This window comes from Acinonyx jubatus, chromosome B1 (assembly GCF_027475565.1).
Source record: "Acinonyx jubatus isolate Ajub_Pintada_27869175 chromosome B1, VMU_Ajub_asm_v1.0, whole genome shotgun sequence".
In the NCBI taxonomy this organism is placed as follows: Eukaryota; Metazoa; Chordata; class Mammalia; order Carnivora; family Felidae; genus Acinonyx; species Acinonyx jubatus.
The window spans coordinates 157,451,299-157,465,423 of record NC_069382.1 but is presented as its reverse complement, the minus strand read 5'-3'; the positions used below and the strand labels follow the sequence as shown (position 1 = coordinate 157,465,423).

General features: G+C 39.3%; 1 long non-coding RNA gene across 2 annotated transcripts in view; it reads right to left on the bottom strand.

Annotated features, from left to right (window-relative positions):
• Window positions 1–14,125, bottom strand: part of LOC113604742 (uncharacterized) — a 134,395-nt gene that overhangs the window by 77,618 nt on the left and 42,652 nt on the right. The window lies entirely within an intron of this gene.

Sequence of the window (14,125 nt, the reverse complement as noted above, 5' to 3'; positions counted from 1 at the left end):
GCATAACATACAGAATTGTCAAATCACTATGTTGTACACTCAAAACTATATATATATGTGTGTGTGTGTGTGTGTGTATATGTGTGTGTGTGTGTGTGAACTGTACTTCAGTAATAAAAAGTTTTGAAATAATATGCAAATATAGTCTACCACACTGTCAAGCATATGCTTATATTCCCAAATAATTTTTCCTAGTTGTCTAATGTATATAGGATTTGCCTTTTCAGTTTAGTTACATCTAGTAATTATATTAATAACTACTTATTTAATACCTGTATTTACACAAGCCGCTTTGTAAACATACAATACAATAAATACACGTTAAAAATTTTAGGGTTATTTTCTCCCTGAGAACCAATCCCATAACCTCAATTTCTTTCTTATTTTTAGTTATGCCTCAGAGCACTAGAATGCACAGATACACAGTGAGCAATCAATAATTCATGACAATATTAGTTAATAAAGTAAATGAGGGATTTAAGGTTTACCACAAGCAAATGATAGTGAGAACTCATGATCAACCTAAAAGACTAGAATGCTTGGAAATCACCTGTTTGAGGAATTTAATAAATCAACCACGAAATGTCAAAGGGAAAAAAGGTCTTCATTTTTTAGCTCCTTGGGTCACCCTAGACCTCCAAGAGGTCCATGTATCAATCTACTTGATATGTAGAAAATAAAATAAAACAAATAAGTAAACCCAAATTTCCCCTCCTGCCTGAAAATAACATATGTGAAGGATGGTGGAAATCTAGAATGTGATGTTTTCCATGTTTACATTGACATAGACCCAATGCGGAAGTGGTTAGTTGATTTAGGATTAGTAAAGCTAAGGAAATCAGGAAGGAATCAGTTCCCCTGCTCAGAATTTGGTTTCTAGAGACTCCTCTTAGAAGTCATGATAGTCTTCTCTGAAAATACTTCCTTTTGAATCAATTGCATTTTGAAAAATAGAAAGCTGTAACAGAAAAAGGATGGGATGAATGTGAGTTAATGAGGGAACAATCATTCACTAAGCACCAAGTACTTCTCAACTTCTGTGCTCTGTACTTTGTGCATGCTATCGCAACTAGTCTGGACAGCACCTTATACACAAGAAAGTTGAAGTTCTGGGAAGTGAAATAACTTGTTCCAAGTCACCCAGTGGCTATGTCAGTCTCCTAACCAAGGTCAGTCTGAGCAGAGAGACAAAGTTCTCTCCCCAATATTAAGTTACCAATCCAACTCAACAAACAGCTATTGAGCTCTTGTGTCCAGCACTGTTCCAGCACCAGAAACATGGCATGGAACACAAAGTCACTGTCTTTGAAAAGTCTACATTCTAGGGATTCCCAAATCATCATTCAGGATATTTAGGATCATTTAAGATATCTCTAGAATGTCTAGAGAGACACTGAGAAAGGAATGACAATGCTATCCAAGTTTTAAGTCAATCAGAACTCCACCCAGAGATTTTTTTTTTCATTTAAAAAAATTTTTTAATTTTATTTTAGAGATGAGGGAAGGGGCAGAGGGAAAGAGAGAATCTTAAGTAGGCTCTACCCTCAGCACAGAGCCCAACACGGGACTCGATCCCACGACCCTGGGATCATGACCTGAGCTGAAATCAAGAGCCAGACACTCAACTGACTGAGCCACCCAGAGGTCCGTGTATTCATTTTTATAGGGCTCTCTAGAAACAGAGTAACTTTTTTCCTTTATTTCAAAATCAATGAAGGGCAGAGAGGATATGAAGACACTGATGATATTTGAAAGGATCTGATTGATATTTCATAGATGTTAATTTCATGATTCATCAGCTACTACTATTACTCCACAATGCCAAACTGTATTATATACCAGGAGACACCAGGGTGCAGTTTGGTAATTATTTCTTGTGTCATATTTAATAAAAGAAGTCATATTCTCCATTCCACACAGACACTCCATGTAGCTGCAATTGCAATTCTTAGCCTGGCCTTTCTTTGACCCCCAAATTTCTAAAGCCTTTGGAGAAGAATTTAGACTGGCCCACACTATAAAGAAAATTGAATTTAGCAACTCATTTCCAAGAATCTCCAAAGTTTGTTTATATAGTTGAGCAATGTAAAATCATTCTTGAATATCAAACAGAAAACTTCTACATCCACAATTTTTCCCTTTAAAGACAGAATAAAAATATACCAGAGATTGTCTTGAGATTTGGTATCACATTGACCTAAAGATTCAGGTAAACATGAACCCTAAAACAATTTTGGACCTACTTTGACCTCAGCAATAAGGAGAAGTCTTTGCATTGGAATGAGAAAATTACCAATTTTGAGTGTGACCTTATATTGTCAACATTTTGACCAAGACCAACGTTACAGAAAATATTACCATCTTATTTCTTGTTTGTTCCAGTCCCTTCCCAGGTGCCTCCTAAAGAACATTTCTAAAAGTGAACCACATGGAGATTTGGGGGCAGCCGGAAGTACCTTTACTCACTTGTAGTTTTAATAAATATTTTTTTTAGTCTAGACACATTCTTGCCATGCCAAAAAAAAAAAAATTCAGAGGTTTAAATGTTGAAGTTCTTACCCTTAGTAAATGTTAAATAAAAAGAAATTCTCTTCTCTGTCTCACTATCCCAGATAGTCAAGATTGTTTCAATAACTCATCCTCTCCCCAGAAATACTCAGAAGTACACACAGACTAGGGACCAAAGTCATAACTATAAATGGAAGTTATTGACCTAGTCTTGGTTTTGTAGGGTTATTAGGAGACTACATTATGCACAAAAAATAGAAGACAATGGGAGAAAGGGAGGCACAGAGTTTTCATATGTCACAAAGAACACGGGAGATGGACAGAAATTGGACGAACAGGAGGGAGAGAAGAAACTATCACTAGAAGGAAACACTGTTTAGGAAATCATTATTGGGAAACTGAAATGAATTATTCCAAACCTTCCCTTTTCCTTGAAGCATTTAGTATCACTGCCTTATACAATTATTCTAAGAACTTACATGCTGGCATTTAAAAATTACAAAAAGAAAAAGAAAACCTTCACATACCTAAGTACTTCTTTCCATTGATTTAAAAAAAAAATCTTTATCTCTGAAACAGTTTAAGGGTCATAAAGAACTATAAAACTCGTAGAGCTACCCATGTACCCTGCACCCAGCTTCCCCAACAATAAGATGTTATGTGACCTTAGCACATTTTCAAAACCAGGATATTGATGTTATTCAATATTATTAACTCAGGTATAGATCTTATTCAGATTTCACAGATTTTATGTACACTTTTTTCTTTTTTTCCTTTCCTTTTCTTTTTCTGGCCTATGAAGTTTTATCACATGTGTAGATTCAGATAATCAACACTTCAATCAGGATCTAGAATTGTTCCATCACTACGGAGAAACTTCCATCCGTAATTGTCACACCCTTCCTCCAGCCGCAACCCCAGGCAACTACCAGTCTGTTCTCATTTGGAGGATGTTATATAATCACACAATATATAACCCTTTGAGATTGGCTTTTTGAACATGTCCTTAAGATCCATCCTTTACGTTGATTTTTAAAGCTCCTGTTAAGCAAAACTATTTTTTTAATTTAAAAAAATTTATTTTTTTTGAGAGAGAAAGAGTGCATGTGTGTATGCACAAGTGGGGGAGGGGCAGAGAGAGAGGGAGACAGAGAATCTGAAGCAGACTCCAGGCTCTGAGCTGTCAACACAGACTCCAACGTCAGGCTGGAACCCACAAACAGCAAGATCCTGACCTGAGCTGAAGTCAGACACTTAACTGACTGAACCCCTGAGGCGCTCCATGTTAAGCAAAACTTAAAATAAAACCAACATACCTTATGATCAAAACTGGGGATCAGTGGGGAGTGGGCATTCAGAATAATCAGTGTTTTGTTTTGTTTTTGTTTTAAAGAGACAGCATGGTTGCATGGAATGGACTGCAGACCTGTCAATGGCGTTACTTTTCAGAGCAGATAAAGAAGAAAGGGCTCTGGAGACTTGAAGCACCTTACTTTGGCCTCCGTAAAATTATGACATTCAGATCACTGGGACTATACATGCATTTTGGGTATTTGCTCAAACAGTGTTACTGTGTGTGGAGAGCAGACCAAAGTTTTGGAGATAAAATTTGCATTGAGAACCAATTTCACAGAATCCTGAGCTTGACCAAATACCAATTACTAGAATATTTCTGTGTCTGTAATTAGGAACCCCATGAAAAGTAGCAGATTTTCACAACCATTTCCACAATTAATAAAGTGGCACGTCTGCAGAGTTTCTATTAAAATATGTTTATTACTTCTCTCTGAATTTTAAATGCTTGGATTTTAAGTGTTAAATGTAAAAATCTGCATGAGGCTAAATTTTATATAAGTTGAGTCAATTCCTCATAGCAGAAAAAGTATTTGTGGTCATTATACAAGTTTGCAGAGTAAAAAACAATTCAGATAAATGGACTTTCTAAAGGGTACTTTTTAGCATTAAAACAGTTTCACAAGTATGATAGAAAGTTATATCTAGGAACAACTGGATTGGTATTTAAATATATGTAAATAGGAGTGTCCTGCTAAGCCACTATAGCACCAGAAGGCAGCTTTGAGTTTCATAGGCTCCTGTTACTCATTCTGTCAGTATATTTGGCCTTGGGCCTGAACCACCTGTTCTGAGGATGCACAGCTTCTGAGCTCTTTACCTGGTCTTCTGTTGATGACCACACTTTGTCTTTCAGACTTCCTGTTACAACCTTGGCATTGATGCCTGGGGCTCCCCTAAGTGGACTCCTGCCTTGAAAGGACCCAGACTTTATGATGATACAACACCTCAGGTGGAACTTTTACAGACCCTCAAGCTGTACTAGCAGAGGCCAGCGCTTTCTGTCAGGACAGACAGACCATCTTCCAAGTCCAATTTATAAATCACCACCTTTCTGCACATGCCCAGGTGGCAAAGATGCTCTGCACAGTGCAGCTGGGCAACTCCTTTCCTAAACCATCAAGCCCAGTGATTTAAAGGAGGCCTCAACAACAGGGCAGATATTCAGGGGGTCAACCCCGCAGCAGGAATGGGGATCTCACTGGGCTATGGAAGTGAAGGATGTACCCAGAGGGCAGGCTGTTAGGGATAACTGCCATTCTAGAAGGCAGGCAGGCCACAAAGAGGTACAGTAAGCCACATGGGGTGGTAGTTCCAGCAGCACAGAGCTTGAGGCAATGAGGAACTGGAAATAGCAACATGGTGGAGATCGAGGCAGTGGTTACATCAGGAAAATTTGGAAAGATTACCAAGCTGCAGTAAGGGAGTGAAGCAGTGCCCCTGTTATTGGCACTGAGCAAATTTTGAGTTGGAACACAGGAATAACCTAAGGAAGAGAAAGGAAATGGCATTGAAATTGATAGCCTACTGAACTAGGTGCTTTAAGATTGAGATCTCACTTACTCCCACATCAACCAAAGTAGGAGTCATAATTTCCATTATACAGAAGAAAAAAATGAGGTTCAAAGACGCTAACTAGTTTTGTCGTAATCATGTGGTGACATGGAGGGGGTGGTAGTCAGGATCTGAACTCTGGACAACCTGACTCCAAAGATATTGTTGCTATATTCACACTGTCATTTGTCATAATTATTATTATTTAATGTGAAACATTTGAGAACACAGCCCCCTATGCAGATCTCCTGTCATTTATTTTTTCCTCTTTAAATAATATTGTGCCATAAATTAGAGACTTCAAAAAAACAAATAGTCTAAATTCACCTCCAGTGGCTATGAGAAGAGGAGGAGAGTCAGACCTGTCTGGGAATTTGTGTTTGGAGGTAGCCAAGAGGAAAAGAGACCTCAGCTTCTGGGGCGTCCCCAGAGGACAGATGTAGACCAAAAGCAAAGACCAAAACTTGAAGCATGGAGCCAATGTGTTTGGTGATTCCAGGTGGAGTTCAGGAAATTGGACTCCTCAATGAACTCTTCTCAGCATCCCATAGTATCTACAGACACACAACAGAGACAGATGGCTCTAACAGGGGCCAGCTTCAACCCTAAGAAACTGGGAAGAGAATATGTAAACATATATATTTTGGGGTACAAATATCCATTGCAATTCTCTTGATTTTTTAAATTTATACTTTATAAAGTATAAGGACACTTTTAAGAAAAATGAAAATAACATAACTTAAATGAATCTCCAATTTTTCTCCTAAATTTCATCTTTATAATAAGAATATTTTATGTATTTATATAATAGAAATATTTTCAAGAAGGAATAATCACACATATATCATTTCAGTTTTGATAAAGGTCAACACTGGAAGGTCTAGGCAACATAAATTTTTAATTTAAGGCTGAAGTTTATTTGGTATTTCAGAGCACCACCTGGTGGATGAATTAACAATAGCAGCCCAAAACAAAAGTCCGTCAAAATGGCTCTGAAACAAAGGGTAATGGAACCTATGATGCTCATTCCTTCTCTTTTCTTTTCTTTCTACTTTGGCTCTGATTCTTTTTTTTTTTTTTTCCTCTTCTTCTTTTCATTTCCTATCCAATCTCGCCTGCCTCTGTTTACACTTTAAGCTTATCCATGCCACCTCTCTGTATTGCTGAGTCCTCAAAGTGGCTAAGAAGCTTGCTTACTTATTCCTGATTTAATAAAATCTAAGAAGTTTCTAAAATTCCAGTAGAAAGGCAAATATATTTGAAGTTTCAGAATTGGACTTTCTTCCAGAGACTGTATCTTTCTACTCAGGGGTTTGTGTTTCTCCAAAGGAGGGGTTTTTGTTTGACTGATCTACACAGAAACAATCATTTTAGTGAAACCCCTCTTTCATAATTTATGTTTACATAATGACAAAAGTTGACTCATTTAGAGTATGTTAGCCTGTTATTCTGATCCAGCAGCCAATGGCTTCTGAGAAAGAGAAGACTGGTGTAGAGCAACCTTCTTAAAGGTCTCTGATCTCAAATGACCCACAATATGAATGAGTGGAACAAGACAGGTCAGAGATATCAAGGAGTCATAAACTGGGGACCTGGAAACCTCATGACTTGTCCATAAGGATATACATTATTCTAATACAACCAGTTCTTCCAGTTTTTAAAAATAAGCCAATGGGGTGCCTGGGTGGATCAGTCGGTTAAGCGTCCAACTCTGGATTTCAGCTCAGATCATGATCTCAGTTTCTGGGATCAAGCCCCACATTGCACTCTGTGCTCACAGCACGGAGCCTCCTTAGGATTCTGTCTCTCCCTCTCTCTCTGCCCCTTCCCTGGTCATGTGCACATACTCTCTCTCTCTCAAAATAAATAAAATGAAGCCTTAAAAAAAAGTTGTGGGAATTTGCAAATAATGCTTCAATAAACATGGAGGTACATATACCTTTCCAAATTAGTGTTTTCCTTTTCTTTGATGAATCAATAAAGAAGATGTGATACACACACACAAAGGACTATTACTCAGCCATAAAGAAAGAATGAATCTTGCCATTGGCAACAACATGGATAGAGCTAGAGGGTATAATGCTAAGTGAAATAAGTCAGTCAGAGAAAGAGAATACCATATTATTTCACTCATACATGTAACTTAAGGAATAAATAAAATGAACAAAGGAAAAAGAGACAAACAAAAAAGAGACCCTTAAATACAGAGAACAAACTGATGGCTGCCAGAGGGGAAGTGGGCAGGGGGCAGCGGGGAGATGGGTGAAACAGATGAAGGAGATTAAGAATACACTTATTGCAATGAGCACTGAGTAACTTAAGGAATTGTTGAAGCATTGTAGTGTACACCCAAAGCTAATACAATACTGTAGATTGATTATACCTGAATGTTAAAATAAATTTTATTTGTTAAATGTTTATTGATTTATTTTAAGAGAGAGAGAGAGAGGGCATGCATGCAAGAATGGGGGAGGGGCAGAGTGAAGGAGAGAGAGACTCCCATGCAGGCTCCACACTGTCAGCACAGAGCCCATCTCGGGGCTTGATCCCACAAACCATGAGATCATGACTTGAGCAGAAATCAAGAGTCAGACGCTTAACTGACTGAGCCACCCAGATGTCCCTAAAGATATATTAAAAAAAAAAAAAAGGTTTGGGAATTTGGACTTCATTCACTTGATGACAGAATATGAATAAGTAAGCAGTCTGCTTACTTACTGAAATCTACCCCAGACCCTGAACAAATCGCTTTTACGATGCCTAAGCACTGCTGCCACCTCTCAATCAGCAAGCCCATGCCATGTGCCCCTGTTACTTCACACAGTCAGATTACAGGTTCGTGGAGAGTTAGGATGTCCCGGAAATGGCCTTTCATCCCTATGACTGTCCATGTGCCTTGAAATAACCTGAGGTTCAGACTTGGGCTCCAACTAGAAACAGTGTAGTAGAGCTGGGAAGAACAGCTGTGAGGCTTATGGGCTTGAAGTTTGCACTGCATTTGCAAACAAATTCATGCGAAATTTAAAAATATATGTAAGTTAAAAATACCTTAAGTCTAATTTTGGCCATCTTACCTTACTACAAAGCTTCGTCATCTACACACCTACTGGGGCAACCAGAGGCACTTTACTGCTAATTGATTTAGAAAAGATGCTGACACCATTTACACATTTTAAAGAGAAAAATACGACCTTCCTTCCTCAGAGTTCTCTGGGAAACAGTGCAGGGTTTTGTTGTTGTTTTGTTTTGTTTTGACATGGAAAAACTCAGAGGATGTAACAGTGATATTTTAATAACAAACTTCATGGCCAAAAAGACTTGGAGAATGTATATCTGCCCAGGCTTTCATGACAGACTACCATAGATGGGGCGGCTTAAACAAAAGAAATTTATTTCATCACTGTGTCAGAAGTTAGAAGTCCAAGATCGAGGTGCCGGCTGATTCAGGGTCCGGTGAGGATTCTCATCCTGGCTTGCGGACAGCCACCATCTCACCATGCCCTTACGTGGTCTTTCCTCATTGCATGCATGTGGAGAGAGAGGGGGCGCAAGCAAGCCCTCTGCTGTCATTTCTTGGAAGACATTATTCCTATTGGATCAGGGCCTCACCCTTATGACCTGATTTAACTTTACTTCCTGCAAAGCCCCATCTTCAAATACAGGTGCACTGGGGGTTAGGACCAACATATAAATTTGGTGGGAGATACACAAGCATTCAGTCCGTAACAAAGAAGCTGTACTGTATGTCTGTATCATTTGCATTGTATCTTGAAACTAAAATAAGTAAAACGTCTCCTTTTTAAAAATGATAAGTTCTAATGTTGGATTTTAAAAAAACTGTTTATTTTGAGAGAGAGAGAGAGAGAGAGAGATTGAGGGGAGCAGAAGAAGAGAGAGAGAGAGAGAACGCGCACACAGAACGTGACGCTGGGCTTGAACCCACAAACTGTGAGATCAGGACCTGAGCCAAAATTGAGTCAGACGGTTAACTGACTGAACCCCCCAGGCACCCGAGATTTTTTATTTTAACCAAATTACTTTAAACCCTTTCCCCTGACCTACAGTCCTTTTAAACTCTAATAAGCACACTCAGTGTTTAATTTTTACATTTACTAGCCTCTCATAACATCTCAACTTAGTCTCTGAAACAATTATCCCTTTATTGTTAAATAATTCCCAAGTTTTAGCTTTCCACAAAACTCCAGGGAATTACTTACAATGTAAACAATAGGTATGGCTTTAGAAATCTGGGAAGTCCTCAATTTATAATTTCTACTTGGAGACTGGGCTCAGTAACATTCCAGACCTCTCGATTTTATCTTTGTTCTTTGGGAAATGGGCTCCCTGATGAAACAAATCTGGTTTTGAGGAATAACTTGTAATATTTTCAGTTAGTTGTAGTTTTTAAAATGGAATCCCTTTCTTTACTTTTTTGAAACAATACTGGGAAATGCCCTCAGGTGCTGGACGTTGTCAGTGGTCCTGTTCTTCCCGCTTCCAAGCCTTGCAGCCTTGTCTGTTTTACCCGTTGGCTGCAGCTGATTCACGGGCTGCTTATTCAAGGTTATACTGGTCTCATCAGATTTTTTTTTCCTCACCAGAATTCAGAGGAGAGACAGAGAAAGCCTAAGGCAATTAAGATACGGATGTTGGATTTAAACAGACTTGTCATTCCAAGGCACCACTGAGGGCGACTCGGACGAATTATATTCAAGACAGCAAAAGAAGCCAGCCCTCAGAAAGTAAGCAGAATGGAGCAGGTGTTCAGAGCAAAGCAAAGACAAGAGGCTCCTGCAACCTAGGAAGACTTTTCCATTATTCCCAGTTCTTATCCTCCTGAGTCTCCACTGTAGTTTAGGCAGACTTAGTGTGGAATCAGTTCTTTACTGATTTAACAATACAGTGCATTAATAGAAAACCTGAGGCTAGCAGATCAAGAGACAACTGCTGCGGGGAAGATAGTTTGTTACTCACAGTTCCCAAGAGGAGGGGGCCACATGAGGAAGCACTGGGGTTGGTCGTGAAGTCAGAAAGAAGGAGGAACTGTGGACAAGAGCCTCTATTTTGGGCTTCCATGGGAAGGAATTGGTGAGGCAGGTAAATGAGCACAGGATTATTTGAATAATTTCATCAGGCTGTGGGGCACAGGAGCTGTCCCTCGTTGTCTGGTATTTGGCCCTGGGCTCTTGAGGGCAAGTGTGAATGGCGCAGAGTGTAAAAAGCCTGATAAAGGGGATGGTGGGAGTGTGGACTCTGCATTGGTTGGTCTGTATTGGGAAAACATGCCCCTAGAGGAAGGACTCCTCCTAAGGAGGCTGGAGAGGGAATGAAGGATGCAGGAGGCCCAGACAAGGTGACCAAGGCTTATTATTGGGTTGCCTAGGACAAGGCATGTTCAGCACATGCATGTAGACCAGACAGATGTTAAAGCATCAAATTTACAGAAACTAGAAACATGGTTAATACACTTACATCCAAACATGCTCTTAAATAGGTTCAGGAACTAGTCCCAAGTTGCAGGGCTAATTAGAGGCAACACCAGGATGAAATAAGGCAAGTTCCCTGCATACATGCCACACTGTTTCTGTCACGCCTTCGTTAAACTTGCAGCTGGACCTGGGTCTCCAGTCTCTTTGCAAAATAATATGAGGTGTGGGACCCAGACTCCACAGTAGCAAAAGCAGAACCCCACACAAAGAAGTTCCTGGAAGGGGAAAGAACTATCACTTTGGGGAGTAAACTTCCAAGCTAAAACAGCACTGTTCCCTTTAAGCAAGAACACAGAATTCACACTCACCCAGAACATCAATGGCTCACTTTTCACTTCTGTCATTTGGAATTGATATTACATATCATGGTATGGATAGTCTTTTGCAAAGAGACATAGTGGTTTTCCTGTTTCTAAGATACTATTAAGACTGTGATCTGAGTATGCCATTGTAGAATCAATAGCCCTTACCTCAAGATTGATAGGTGAAGCCACTGCTAAAAATGCCCTTTCACCTTGATTTTCCCCACACTGACTTCTGAATCTGGTGCACTTAGACACATTATGTCCCTTGCTCTCTACTCTCATGCTCCCATTCTCTGTGCTACACATCTTGAGCCTTTACATAGTGCCTTTTTGGAACACTGATTGGACAATACATTTTTTGTGGCTGGTCTCCCCTTTTAGATGACAAACTTCCTACTGGCAAAGTATCCCAAATTTCCTTTTCTTCTCTTCTTCTGAGCCTTTATCCCCCATATAAATGTCTGGGCTATAAGAAGAAGGCATGGGCATAAATGAGCTATCAGAATATTACTATAACAAAACGGAAAACAAATGAAATTTAAAAATCAATCGAGCCGCTTTTAAGCTATATGGCTCTCCATTGGTTGGTGATTACTATCCTTGATTTTAAAAACGTTTCTACCTTTTGTCTTACAGCCTAGCTTAATTCAGGCACTTAATCGTAGGTAATGTAACATATGACTCGTCTTATATCAGTTGTGGTAAATACATGAATCATATGTAAATTAAAAGCATGATGATTTTTTGCCTCATTGGATGCATTTGCATCATGAAATCTTAAAATGAACAGTATTTTAAAGAGCACATATGCACATGTGCACGCACACAAAAATACGTTACTTTTTTAAAAAAATTATTTAAATGTCTATTTATTTTGAGAGAGTGTGTGAGTAGGGGAGGGGAAGAGAGGAAGAGAGAGAATCCCAAGCAGGCTCCATGTTGCCAGCAAAAAGCCCAACATGGGGCTCGAACTCATGAACCATGAGATCATGACCTGAGCCAAAATCAAGAGTCAGACACTTAACAAACTGAGCCACCCAGATGCTCTGCTACTAGTTTTTGATAGATGACTGCACTGCCTGATTTGGTGGTATTCTAGGAATAGACAGAGCAGTAGAGAGAATAAGAAATCCAGAAATTGATGCAAACTCACAGAGTTTATGTACCTATTTTAGTATTTTGACCTATGCTGTTCATTCATTCAATCATTCATTCATTCAACAAATATTTCTTGAATATGTGGTATCGGGCACTGTTTTAAGTATTGATGAAAACAAAAAGATGCAACAAAAAGAGATAAGACAGAATTGTCTTATGTCTTATGTCTGAATCTATGACATAGAGGACTGCACTAATATGTCCATTTATATATGAAGAACTAAGGGTAAAAGGGATATATGTTCTTGCCCAAATACATATGAGTAGTAAGAGATAATATTAGGATTTAGATCCACGTCTGTATGTCTTTAAGGCCCATGTATTTTTCAACTGCTGCTAATTTCCATCCCAGTAAGCATTTATAGGAGACTGCCCTAAATTTCAAATCAAAAATATCAAATGAATCTGTTAATGACTTTCCTTTAAACTGTAAGAACTGTCTACAGAAAATGTGTACCTTAGAGAACTGCATGTTTCCTTTTTTTTTTTTTTTTAACATTTATTTATTTTTGAGACAGAGAGAGACAGAGCATGAACGGGGGAGGGCCAGAGAGAGAGGGAGACACAGAATCGGAAGCAGGCTCCAGGCTCTGAGCCATCAGCCCAGAGCCCGACGCGGGGCTGGAACTCACGGACCGCGAGATCGTGACCTGAGCTGAAGTCGGACGCTTAACAAACTGAGCCACCCAGGCGCCCCTGTTTTTTTTGTTTATGTTGATTTTTGAGAGAGAGAAAGAGTGTGAGCAGGGGAGGGGCAGAGAGAGGGAGACACAGAATCCGAAACAGACTCCGGGCTCTGAGCTGTCAGCACAGAGCTCAATGCAGGGCTCAAATCCACAAACTGTGAGATCATGACCTGAGCCGAATTCGGATGCTTAACGGACTGAGCCACCCAGGTGCCCCAAGAACTGCATGTTTCTTGATATTGTTTTTGTACTCTGCGCAAGAATACAGTAAAAAGCCTAAAAACAAAATTTAAAAGAATAAGTCTTTCCACACACACACATATATATACTATACATACACACACAGGGAAGACTATACATACACAGTTATGAAGCAACCTTGTAAAGTCATTTGTTCTGCTTTTCCCTGGTCAAGTCACAGGACTTTAATTTTTTTTTTTTTAATATCATATACTTCTCCTGGAATAAACATTTATTTAAAAATAGTTCATTATTTTTTTCATGAAATAAATTTCACGGCAGTAATAATTTCTTAAAGTTTATTTATTTATTTTGAGAGAGAGAGGGAGAGCACACGTGCATGCATACGTGCGCCAGGGAGGGGCAGAGAGAGAGAGGGAGAGAGAGAATCCCAAGCAGTCTCTGCGGTTACAGTGCACAGCTCAATGCAGGACTCAATCCCAAGACCGTGGGATCATGACCTGAGCTGAATTCAAGAGTCAGGTAACCAATAAGAGACTCTTAAATACAGAGAACAAACTGAGAGTTGATGGGGGTGGGGGGTTGGGAGTTTGGGGAGGTGGGGAAAATGGGTGATGGGCATTGAGGAGGGCATTTGTTGGGATGAGCATTTGGTGTTGTATGTAAGTGATGAATCACTAGAATCTACTCCCGAAGCCAACACTACACTGAATGTTAACTAACTTGAGAAAAAAAAAAAGTTGGGTGTTCAACCAACTGAGCCACCCAGGCACCCCAATGGCAATAATATTTTTAAAGTATTATTTCCATTTTCACTTAAAAATAAATGATAGTTCAGGTAGCTTTAATTAAAAAAAAACTTTAAAAAAGA